We start from the raw sequence: 13,250 nt of genomic DNA on the forward strand, positions 1-13,250 counted from the left end.
AAATCCAGAGTAGGCAATGAACCTTGAGCAGAGCAAATGACACTTTTCTTCATTAAAAAAAAAAGGTTTCTTAAATTTATTTTTTTAGAGAGGGTAAGGGAGGGAGAAAGAGAGAGAGAGAGCAGTGTCAATGTGTGTTTGCCTCTTGTGCACCTCCCACTGGGGACCTGGCCTGCAACCTAAGCATGTGCCCGCAGTCTAGGGACTGCGAATCAAACTGGTGATCCTGTTGTTCAGAGGCTGGCACTCAATCACTGAGCCACACCAGCCAGGGCTGACTTCACTTTTCTGAACCTCACTTTTCCCATCTGCAAAATGGCCATAATAACAAAGCTTATCTCAATGAAGTTATTGTGAGAATTATTGGTGTTCTAAAAATGGATAGAATTATTACTAGTATTAGTCTGCCTCCAATACTACTAATAGAAATATAATGCTCACAATTATACAGCAAGACAGGCAAAACTAGTAGGACTATCCCCATTTATATGTAAGTACACCGAGGCACAAAGATGGAAGGGCTCAGAGTCCAAACTTAGTGAAAAATTCAAGATGGGCTGATTTTAGGGTGAAACAAATAGGGATTTGAATCCCTGCTTTACCAGCTAACTGCTTTGTGATTTTAGTCAGGTTACCTATGTGAGCCTGAGAGTTAATCACCCCTGTTGAAAAGGAACAAGGCCTTGGACTTTGCAGGACTTTGCGGATTAAAAGCTGCTGCAAAAGAAAAAAAGTGCTTGGAGCATGGTGTATGTCCAGGAAATAGCACCTATTAGGGTAGTTATAATGAACCTAATAACATTTGCAGACTAGAGCTCAGACCCATTGTTAGGTATGGAGATCAGATGAACGAGAATCAGGTCTTGTGGTTACTTCACTCTTTCCCTAATCCAATTTTCTGCCTTCCCTATCCCCACTGTGAAAGAGGAGGGGAGGCCTTCAGTGATGCAAATAGTGTTGACTTTTCATTAACAAAACAATGGGCCCGTTTAGAACTTTGAACGGAGAAAAATTGGTTAACAAGTGTGTGTTGATATACTCACACCTTGCTCTACTTGTCAATGAACATTTCCTAAACCCTGCTGGGAGATAACCTCAGGAATCCATTTGAGGTCTCTCAAATGCTGTGTGAACTTGGGTCTCACAGTGTCTCCAGCTAAAGTAGGAATAACAGCAGGCAGGTAGAGATGCTAACTAATCTCTCAGGGCTGGTGGGTGGCTTTGATGAAATGTGTTTGAAGAACTTGGCACCCCTTAAAATCAAAGCAGTTTTTTCCCATCTAAGGAAATCAGTTTATTTTATCCTAAATTTCTCCAACTCACCCCACCCCTACTTCAAAAGAAGCAACTGTAGACTCTATTGGGGTCCCTGACCCCAACACTGGATATTACAGAGCTACTGCCAGACACCTAGGGCCTTTGTGTTGGGTGCAGAACATTCTAGGTAAGTAAGCAGTAGAGAGATACTTTAAGGGGAAAAAAAAAGACAATACTTTTTCATATACACTGCTTGTATAGCCACCAAACTACTGTTTCTAGAGCTAAAGAATGGAAACATTCTCCCTGGCTGATACGGCTCAGTGGATTGAGTGCCGGCCTGCAAACCAAAGGGTCACTGATTCGATTCCCAATAGGCGCACATGCCTGGGTTGCAGGCCAGGTCCCCAGTAGGGGGCACGTGAGAGACAACCACACATTGATGTTTCTCTCCCTCTCTTTCTCCTTCCCTTCCCCTCTCTCTAAAAATAAATAAATAAAATCTTGAATAAAAAATGGAAACAATTCAAGTGTCCAAAATAGAGGGTTTGACATTCATACAATGGAACACTGTGGCCTTTAAAAATCTTAGGAAGATCCCAATGTGCAGATCTTCAAGATGATTAATAAGTAACTGGAACTATCTTGTGTTCATGGATATACGATGACTTGATATTGTAAAGATAACAGTTCTCTCCATGTGGATCCATTAGAGTCAATGCAATGCTAAGAAAACTTACCAACAGGGTTTTGTTTTTAAATGAAACTCAACAAGCCAATTAAAAAAATAAATAGAAGAAGCCCTGGCTGTTGTGGGTCAGTGGATTGAGAGCTGGATTGCAAACTGAAAGGTCACAGGTTCAATTCCCAATCAAGGCACATGCCTGGGTTGGGCCAGGTTCCCAGTTGGAGTCATGTGAAAGGCAACCAATAGATGTATCTCTCACACTTTGATGTTTATCTCCCTCTCTTTCTCCCTCCTTTCCCCCCTCTCTAAAAGTAAATAAATAAAATCTTCTAGAAACAATTGCTGACTGCCAGCCAAGATGGAGGCGTAGGTAGATACACTTAGCATCCTTGCACAACCAAAAGAAGGACAAATTTAAAAATAAAAAATAAACAGAACTGCCAGGAAATCAAACTGTGTGGGAGTCTGACAACCAAGGAGTTAAAGAAGAAACATTCAGACTGGTAGGAGGGGCGAAGATGGGGAGCTGGGGTGGAGAGGATGCATAGCAAGGCTGGAGGGCTGGGCAACCCACATTTGTGTGCAGATAACCAGGAAGAACAATTGGGAAGCAAGAGAGACTGTGCTACCCAGGGTTCCAGGGTGGGAAATAAAGCCTCAAAACCTCTGGTGGTAAAAATCTGTGGGGGTTGCAGTGGTGGGAGAAACTCCAGCCTCACAGGAGAGTTCATTGAAGAGACCCCACAGGGTCCTAGAATGTACCCAAACCCACTCACCTGGGAATCAGCACAAGGGCCCAATTTGCTTGTGGGTATGAGGGAAAGGACTGAAAGCCAGCAGAGAGCTGAGCAAATGGCATTGTTTCCTCTGTGCCTCCTCCCTCACAGACAGCACCACAACGCAGCTACCTAGGTTGCCCCACCCTGGCGAATACCTAAGGTTCTGCCTCTTACATCATAACAGCTGTGCTGAGACCAAAACATATGGCCCTAATGAAAGAACAGATCAAAGCTCCAGAAAAAGAAGTAAGCGACGAGGAGATAGCCAACCTATCAGATGCAGAGTTCAAAACACTGGGAATCAGGATGCTCACAGAAATGGTTGAGTATGGTTACAAAATGGAGGAAAAAGTGAAGGCTATGTGAAGTGAAATGAAGAGAAATGTACAGGGAACCAACAGTGAAGGGAAGGAAACTGGGACTAAAATCAATGATTTGGAACAATAGGGAGAAATAAACATTCAACCAGAACAGAATGGAGAGACAAGAATTTTAAAAAATGAGAAGAGGCTTAGGAACCTCTGGGACAACTTTAAATGTTCCAACATCCAAATCACAGCGGTGCCAGGAGAAGAGGAAGAGCAAGAAATCGAAAACTTATTTTAAAAAAGTAATGAAGGAGAACTTCCCTAATTTGGCAAAGGAAATCGACTTCCAGGGAGTCCAGGAAGCTCCGAGAGTCCTAAAGAAATTGGACCCAAGGAGGAACACACCAAGATACATCATAATCAATTTATACAAGATTAAAGATAAGGAGAGAATCTTAAAAGCAACAAGAGAAAAGGGGAAAGTTACTTACAAAGGAGCTCCCATAAGACTGTCAGCTGATTTCTCCAAAGAAACCTTGCAGGGAAGAAGGGGCTGGAAAGAAGTATTTGAAGTCATGAAAAGCAAGGACCTACATCCAAGATTACTGTATCCAGAAAAGCTTTCACTTAGAATGGAAGGACAGATAGAGTGCTTCCCAGATAAGGTCAAGTTAAAAGAGTTCATCATCGCCAAGCCCTTATTATATGAAATGTTAAACGAACTTATCTAAGAAAAAGAAAATGATAAAAAATATGAACAGTAAAATGACAACAAACTCACAACTATCAATGACTGAACCTAAAACAAAAAAAACAAACTAAGCAAACAACTAGAACAGGAACAGGATCACAGAAATGGAGATCACATGGAATGTTATTAGTGGGGAGGGGGAGGGGAGAGAATTGGGGTAAAGGTACAGGGACTAAAAGCATAAATGATAGGTAGAAAATAGACTGGCGGGCGAGGGGGGCTAGGCACAGCAGTCACTGTTAGTGATTTTGTGGCCCGAGTCTGCTGGACCGGGACCTGAAAGATACCACAATGGCTGAAAATGGTGATGAAGAAATGGCTGCTCTGGAGGCTAAAATCTGTCATCAAATTGAGTATTATTTTGGTGACTTCAATTTGCCATGGGACAAATTTTTAAAGGAACAGATCAAACTGGATGAAGGCTGGGAATAAATGGAAATACCTTTGGAAGTAATGATAAAATTCAATAGGTTAAATCGTCTAACAACAGACTTTAATGTAATAGCAGAAGCACTGAGCAAATCAAAGGCAGAACTCATGGAGATAAGTGAAGATAAAACCAAAATCAGAAGATCTCCCTGAAGTGACTGATGATTATAAAAATGATGTAAAAATAGATTATTAAAGGCTTCCCTACTGATACAACCCTTGATGACATTAAAGAATGGTTAGAAGATAAAGGTCAAGTACTAAATATTCAGATGAGAAGAACATTGCACAAAGCATTTAAGGGATCGATATTTGCTGTGTTCAATAGCATTGAGCCTGCTAAAAAGTTTGTGGAGACCCCTGGACAAAAGTACAAAGACACGGATCTACTAATACTTTTCAAGGAAGATTACTTTGCAAAAAAAAAAAAAAATGAAGAAAGAAAGCAACACAAAGTGGAAGCTAAACTACGAGCTCAACAAGAGCAAGAAAAACAAAAGTTAGCAGAAAATGCCAAAATTAAATCTCTAGAAGAAAAGATTGGCTGCTTGCTGAAATTCTCGGGCAACCTAGATGATCAGACCTGTAGAGAAGATTTGCACATCCTTTTCTCAAGTCATGGTGAAATAAAATGGATAGACTTTGTCAGAGGAGCAAAAGAGGGAATACTTATATTTAAAGAAAAAGCTAAGGAAGCACTGGATAAAGCCAAAGATGCAAATAATGGTAACCTACAACTAAGGAGCAAAGAAGTGACATGGGAAGTACTAGATGTAGATGTGGAAAAAGAAGCATTGAAGAAAATCATAGAAGATCAACAAGAATCCCTAAACAAATGGAAGTCAAAAGGTTGCAGATTGAAAGGAAAAGGAAAGGGAAATAAAGCTGCCCAGACTGGGTCTGCTAAAGGAAAAGTACAGCTTCAGGGCAAGAAGACTAAATTTGATAGTGATGAGGAACATGATGAAAATGGTGCATCTGGACCAGGAAAAAGAGCAAGAGAAGAAACAGACAAAGAAGAACCTGCATCAAAACAGCAGAAAACAGAAAATGGTGCCAGAGACCAGTAGTTTAGTAAAAAACTTTTTATTCATTTTAATTAGGTTTTCAGCTGCTTTTGTCTTTGGAGGCTTTTAAAAAAGAAAACCGAATTAAGTCCACTTCAATGTCCACCTGTAAAAAAGGAAAAGTTTTTGTTGTTTAGCTTGTCTCGTTTTTTGTTATCTAAATGAGGATATTTTTGATGTACAGCTCAATGTTGTTTCAGATAACTCAAATATCAGAAGAAAGATTCTTGTACTAAACTGCCTTTGTAATATGAGAATGTATTAGTACAAACTGATAAAATATAGTATATAAAAAGAGCAAAAAAAAATAAAAGAAAATAGACTGGGGGAGGTTAAGAATAGTATAGGATATTGAGAAGCCAAAGAACTTACATGTATGACCCATGGACATAAACTAAGAGGGGGTGGAATGCGGGTGGGAGGTGGGGTGCAGGGCAGAGCGGGGTAAAGGGGGGAAATGGGACAACTTCCCACTTAATGAATGATATAATCAATCATTAAAGTACATTGATTATAATGTACTTTATAATCAATAAAGTACATTATAAATAAAAATTTTATAAGTAAAAAAATAAAATAAATAGAAAGAAAGGGCTAAGAACAGAAAGAGCGGGAGCTTGCTCTACTACAATTGTCAACAGGCTAGAGTAACAAAGACAAGGTGGTGTTGGTAACAAAAACTCATTGAGATCAGCTCATGAATATATGAAACTTTGATAAGTGACAGGTGGCATGGCAAATCAAAATGCGGACTCTTCAATAGGTGGAACTGGGTAAAAATGATCATCCATATGGGATAAAATGAAATTAGATCATTGCTTCACATTATACACACAAACTCCAGATATATGAAGACTTAATTATCAAAAACAAAACATTAAAACTTTCAGGAGAAAATATAGGGGAATTTCTTTCTGAACTTGGGGTAATAAAAAACCTCTTAAACAAAACACAAAAGATTAATTATAAAAGAAAATATGAATAAATGAAACTATTGAAATCAAAGAAAATTAAATTATAAGCTACAAGTTTGAAGATAAGTGCAAACACATGTAACCATTCAAGGATATATATCGAGATAATCTAAAAACCTTCTACAAATCAATAAAGGACAATAAACCATTAGAAAAATGGATAAAAGACTTGAACATACATTCCAAAGGAGAGGAGACATAGCTAAGAAGCTCATGAAGAGATAGATGCTCAACATAATTAGTAACCAAGGAATGAAGATCATACAAGATTCACGTTTATATCCAGTCCCTTGCAAAAACTAAGAAAGCAAATAACATCAAGTATTGAAGAACAAAAATCTATACATTGCTGGTGGAAAAGAATATATTCATATGGCCATTTTGGAAAATAATTTATCCCTTTCTTGTAAAATTGAACATTTACAGGTGTTAAAATTCAGCAGTTCCACTGTTGGGCAAATATCCAGGAGCAAGTCTCGCACAAGTGCTTCAGGAGACACGGACATGAGTATTCAAAGCAGCAGTGAACAAATGGCAAACACCCAGAAAACACAGAATGCCCTTCAACAGGAGAATAGATAAATACACTTGCGTGCCCTGACAAAATGAAATGTTACACAAGAGTGCAATTCAAATGATCCATAGTCACACTTAACAGAATGGGTGAATTTTATTAATATAATATTGAGTGTAAAAAAAGAAAGCAAGAACCCAAGGACTACCTACATTATGATACCCTTTTTCTAAAATTCAGAAACAGCTAAAACTAAACAATATATTGCATAATTAAAATATAGAGAATAAAACTATAAAACTAAAGGCAAGATTCCTGACCAGTGTGGCTCAGTTGGTTGGGTGTCATTCCACAAATTGAAAGGTCATCAGTTCGATTCCCAGTCAGGGCATACACCTAGTTTGCAGGTTTGCATTGGAGAGTCAACCATGTTTCTCTCTCACGTCAATGTTTCTCTCCCTCTCTTTCTCCCTCCCTTTCCCTCTCTCTAAAGATAAATATAAAATAAAACCTTAAAAAAAAAATAACCCAGCCCTGGCTTGTGTGGCTCCATAGATTGAGTGCCAGCCTGTGAACCAAAGGGTCACCAGTTCGATTCCTGTCTGGGGCACATGCCTGGGTTTCGGGCCAGGTCCCCAGTGGGCGGTTCAAGAGTCAACCACATACTGATGTTTCTCTTCCTGTCTTTCTCCCTCCCTTCCCCTCTGTCTAAAAATAAATACATAGCCCTGGCTGGTGTAGCTTAGTGGATTGAGCATGGGCGGTGTACCAAAGGGTTGCAGCCAGAGGTAGGCTATCCTGGATCGGCCTGTCTCTGGCTTTACTAGGGACCTTACAGCCATTCCAGGCATCCTGTCAGATCGTTCTTGGAAAGTGAAACTTGGACCATGCCATTACTTGCTCAAAAACTTTCCATAGGTCCCTGTCATCTCCAAACTGATGCTGCCCTACCTAGCCTGGCATGTTGGGCCTTTGGCCACTTGTCTCCAAGTGACCTATCCCAATCTGCACCATTACAAAAAAAGTTAAGCTGATCTATTCACTGTCCTCCCACCCCTCAACCTTATTGAGATTGTGTCATCTTGCTGAAGTGTCTGCCCTCATGTCTAAATTTTTCAAGGCCAGGTTTAGGTGACACCTACTTCAGAAAGCCCTCCCTGATCTGACCTCACCCTTCCTTGACCACCTTCTCCCATAGCATCAAAACACTCTACCCTGATTTTTACCAAGCTCACAGATCATTCCCCAATGAGACTAAATTCTTGAGAACCCGGACTATATATAATATCTTTCCCCGCCAATCTCTCCCACTTCACCCAGCACAGGGCCTGACACTCGGTGGGCAGAGACAATGCTGGTCAGGAGAGTGCACCCACTAGGACTCTAGGAACAAGATGTCTCAACTTCAGCTGGCTTCAGGATCCACACAGATATGACAAATGTGTGAAATTGCCAAGTGCAATATACCTTTGTGTTTAGGTGGTTCCTTGGAGCTTTCAAAGCAATTTTATACCAGCAAATCTATCCCCACTTTACAGATGAAGAAAGTGATGCTCAGAAAAGTGAAGTGAATTGCTAAAGGTTACAGCAAGGAAATAGCATCACAAGGCTAGGTCCAACTCATTCAGTCTCCAGCCTGGCCTCCTATCTTCTGAGGGTGATGGGAGGAAGGTCTAACGAGATGGGCATTGCCATGACCTGTGTGGCTCACTTGGTTGGGTGTCATCCCGCAAAGAAAAGTTTGCCAATTCAATTTCCAGTCAAGGCATATGCCTGGATTGTGGGTTTGGTCTCTACTCAGGGCATGTACAAGAGGCACCCGATTGATGTTTCTCTCTCACATTGATGTTTCTCTCCCTTTCTTTCTCCCTCCATTCCCCTTAAAAAAAATTAAGACTATTTAGATCAATTCTAGGTTCCCAGCATTGAGGGAAAGGTACAGAAATTTCCTATACCTCCTGCCCCCACACACCAATAGTCTCCTTTATTATCAACACCCATGAGAGTGGTGTATTTGTTACAATTGATGAACATACACTGACACATTATAATCACTCAAAGTCCATAGTTACAGTCCACTTTTAGTGTCATACATTTTATGGGTTATGTATAATGACAGATAACAAATGTATAATGACATGTACTCACCATTATAGTATCATACAGAATATTTTCTGCCCTAAAAATCCCCTGTGCTTTACCTGTTTATCCCTCCTCCCCCACCTCCCTAGCAACCACTGATCTTTTCATTTTCTCCATAATGTTGCCTCTTTTAGAACATCATATAGTTGGAATGATTTTTATGTAGCCTTTTCAGATTGGTTTCTTTCACTTAGAATATGCATTTAGGGTTCATCCATGTCTTTTTATGGTTTTATAGTTCATTTCTTTTTAGCACTGAATAATATTCTACTGTATGAATGTACCATTCATACAGCTTATTTTTTCAAGTTTTGTTGAGAAATAATTGACATACATCACTGTATAAGCTTAAGGTGTACAGCATGATGGTTTGATTTACATATATTATGAAACAATTACCATGATAGGTTCAGCTAACATCCATTATCTCATATAAATACAATAAAAAGGAAAAAAAATTCTCCTTGGGAAGTGAACTTATAGGATTTATTCTCCTAGCAACTTTCCTAGATATCATACAAGAGTGTTAAGTATAGTCATCATATTGTATATTACATCCCTACTTATTTATCTTATAACTAGGGAGTTTGTGTCTTTTGACCACCTTCCTCTAATCCCCTCTCCCCATCCCTCAGCTCTGGTAACCACCTGTTCTATCTCTATTTCTTTTTCTTTCTTTTTTTTTTTTAAGATTTTATTTATTTATTTTTAGGGAGGGAAGGGGGGAAGAGAGATAGAGAGAGAGAGAGAGAGAGAGAGAAACATCAATGTGCGGTTGCTGGGGGTTATGGCCTGCAACCCAGAAATGTACCCTGGCTGGGAATCGAACCTGGGACACTTTGGTTCCCAGCCCGTGCTCAATCCACTGAGCTACCCCAGCCAGGGCTTCTATTTCTTTTTCTTAAAAAAAAATATATTTTAGCCCTGGCTGGTGCGGCTCAGTGGATTGAGTGCCGGCCTGTGTACCAAAGGGTCACCGGTTCGATTCCCAGTCATGGCACATGCCTGGGTTTCAGGCCCTGTCCCCAGTTGGGGGTGTGCGAGAGGCAACCATACATTGATGTTTGTCTCCCTTTCTTTCTCCCTCCCTTCCCCTCTCTCTAAAAATAAATAAATAAAATCAATTGATTTTTTTGGAGAGAGAGGAGAGAGGAGAGAAAAAGAAAAACATTGATTTATTGTTCCACATATTTGCACATTCATTGGTTGATTCTTTTTTTTTCTATTTTATTTATTTATGAGAGAGAGAAAGAGAAGAAGGAAGGGAGGGAGAGAAACAAAGAAAAAACATTGATCTGATGTTCCACTTATCCATGCATTCACTGATGGCTTCTTGTGTGTGCCCTGATGGGGGATCAAACCCACAACCTTGGAGTATCAGGGTGACACTCTAACCAACTGAGCTACCCAGCCAGGATCTTATCTCTAGTTCTATGAGTTTGTTTGTTTTCAGAGTCCACATATATGTGAGATCATACAGTATTTATCTTCCTCTGTCTAACTTATTGTATTTAACGTAATGCCTTCAAGGTCCATCCATGTTGTCACAAATGGTAGAATTTCCTCTTTTTAATGGCTGGATATCATTCCATTGTATTTTATACCATGACTTCTTTATCTATTCATCCACTGATTAACACTTAGGCTGTTTCCATGCTTGGCTATTGTAAATAGTGTTGTACTGAACATGGGGTTGCAGATATCTTTTCAAATTAGTGTTTATAGTTTCTTTGGATCTATTCCCAGAAATGGAATGGCTGGATCATATAGTAGTTTTATTTTATTTTTTATTTTTTTAAAGATTGATTGATTGATTGATTGATTGATTTTTAGAGAGGGAAGGGAGGGAGATAGAGAGAGAGGGAGAAACATCAATGTGCGGTTGCTGGGGGTCATGACCTGCAACCCAGGCATGTACTTTGACTGGGAATTGAACCTGCGACACTTTGGTTTGCAGCCTGAGCTCAATCCACTGAGCTATGCCAGCCAGGGCAGTAGTTTTATTTTTAATTTTTTAAAATTTGTTTTCCATGGTGCCTGTTTCAATTTACAGTTCTACCAACAGTGTAGAGGAGTCCACTTTTTTTCCACATCCATGCCAGCATTTATTATCTCTTGTCTTTTTTTAAAAAAGATCTTATTTATTTATTGTTAGAGAGAGGGGAAGGGAGGGAGAAAGAAAGAGAGAAACATTGATGCATGAAAGATACATTAATTGGCTGCTTCTCCCATGTCCCCAACCGGGCATATGCCTTGACTGGAAATCAAACCAGTGACCCTTAGGTTTGCAGGCCGGTGCTCAATCTACTGAGCCACATTTATTTAATTTTAGAGAGAGAGGAAGGGAGGGAGAAAGAAAGGGAGAGAAATATCAATGTTTGGTTGCCTCTCACACACCCTCAACTGGGGACATGGCCTGTAACCTAGGCATTTGCCCTGACTGGTAATCGAACCCGTAACCCTTTGGTTCACAGGCCAGCACTCAATCTACCGAGCCACATGAGCCAGGGGTTGGTTTGTTTGTTTGTTTGAATGATTTTTAATTTTTCAATTGCAGTTGACATATGATATTACATTAGGTGTACAACATAGTGATTAGACATTTATATAACTTGTGAAGTGATTATCCCAGTAAGTCTAGTACTCATCTGACACCACACATAATTATTACAATATTATTGTCTATATTCTTTATGCTGTACTTTACATCCTTGTGGCTATTTTTATAACTGTTAATTTGTGCTTCTTAATCCCTTTGCCTTTTTCACCCATCCTCTGACCTCCCTACCATCTGGCAACCATCAATATGTTCCCTGTATCTATGTACTTGTTTGTTTTCTTTATTTCTTTTGTTTTTTAGATTCCACATATAAATGAAATCATATGGTATTTATCTTTCTCTGTCTCACTTAATTCACTTAGCATAATACCCTTTAGGTCCATCCATGTAGTTACAAATGGCAAAATTTCACTCTTTTTAATGGCTGAGCAATATTTCATTGTATATATGTACCACATTCTTTATCCATTTGTCTATTAATGGGCACTTGGGTTGCTTCATATCTTGGGTATTGTAAATAATGCTACAGTGAACATAGGAATACATATATGTTTTCTAATTAGTGTTTTGGATTCCTTGGGATAAATACCCATAAGGAAGCTTATATTTTATTTTTATTTTTGATTTAATCTTCATCGTTTTTTCCATGACTATTCAGTCCCCTTGGTGGTGGTTTTTAATTTTTTTAGGGACCTTCCTTCTGTTTTCCATAGTGGCTGAATCAATTTACAATCCCACCAACAGTGCAAGAGGGCTTCCTTTTCTCCACATCCTCACCAACACTTGTTGTTTGTTGATTTATTGATGATAGCCATTCTGACAGGTGTGAAGTAGTATCTTGTTGTGGTTTTAATTTGCATTTCTCTGATGATTAGTGATGTTGAGCATCTTTTCATATATCTGTTTGACATCTGTATATCCTCTTTGGAGAAAGGTCTATTCAGGTCCTCTGCCCATCCTTCTTTTTACGCGTGTGTGTGTTAACTTGTATAAGTTTCTTATCTATTTTGAATATTAAGCTTTTATCCAATGTATCATTGGTGAATATATTCTCCCTCTCAGTAGGTTGTCTTTTTGTTTTGTTGATGGTTTCCTTTGCACTTCAAAAACCTTTAAGTTTAATGTAGTCCCAATTGTTTATTTTTTCATTTGTTACCCTTGCCCAAGGAGACATATCCAAAACCAAAAAATTGTTAAGAGCAATGTCACAGAGCTTACTGTCTATATTTTCTTCTAAGAGTTTTATGGTTTCGAGTGTTTCAGTCTTTATGTCTTTAATACATTTTGTGTATATTCTTGTATATGGTGTAAGAAAGTGGTCTAGTTTCTTTTTTTTTTTTGCATGTGTCTGTCCAGTTTTCCAAACACCATTTACTGAAGTTATTGTCTTTACCCCATTGTATAGTCTTGCCTGCTTTGTCATAGATTAATTGATCACATAGGTGTGGGTTTATTTCTTGGTTATTTTGTTCCATTGAACTATGTATGTTTTCAGGCCAGTGCCATGCTATTTTGATTACTATAGCCTTGTAGAATAGTTTGACATTAAGTAGCATGATAGCTCCAACTTTGTTCTTCTTTCTCAAGATTGCTGTGGCTATTTGGGGTCTATTGTGGTTCCATATATGCTTGAGGATTATTTGTTCTAGCTCTGTGAAAAATGCCATTGGGCCCTGCCTGGTGTGGCTCAGTGGACTGAGCGCTGGCCTAAAAACCAAGGGGTCACAGGTTGGGTTCCTAGTCAGGGCACATGCCTGGGCTGCGGGCCGAGTCAGGTCATT

General features: G+C 39.2%; 1 pseudogene; it reads left to right on the plus strand.

Moving 5' to 3' along the window:
- Window positions 1-3,992: 3,992 nt before the first annotated feature.
- Window positions 3,993-5,587, plus strand: LOC114499147 (annotated as a pseudogene).
- The last annotated feature ends 7,663 nt before the right edge of the window (window positions 5,588-13,250 follow it).

The sequence above is a fragment of the Phyllostomus discolor genome, chromosome 3 (genome assembly GCF_004126475.2).
Source record: "Phyllostomus discolor isolate MPI-MPIP mPhyDis1 chromosome 3, mPhyDis1.pri.v3, whole genome shotgun sequence".
Classification (NCBI taxonomy): domain Eukaryota; kingdom Metazoa; phylum Chordata; class Mammalia; order Chiroptera; family Phyllostomidae; genus Phyllostomus; species Phyllostomus discolor.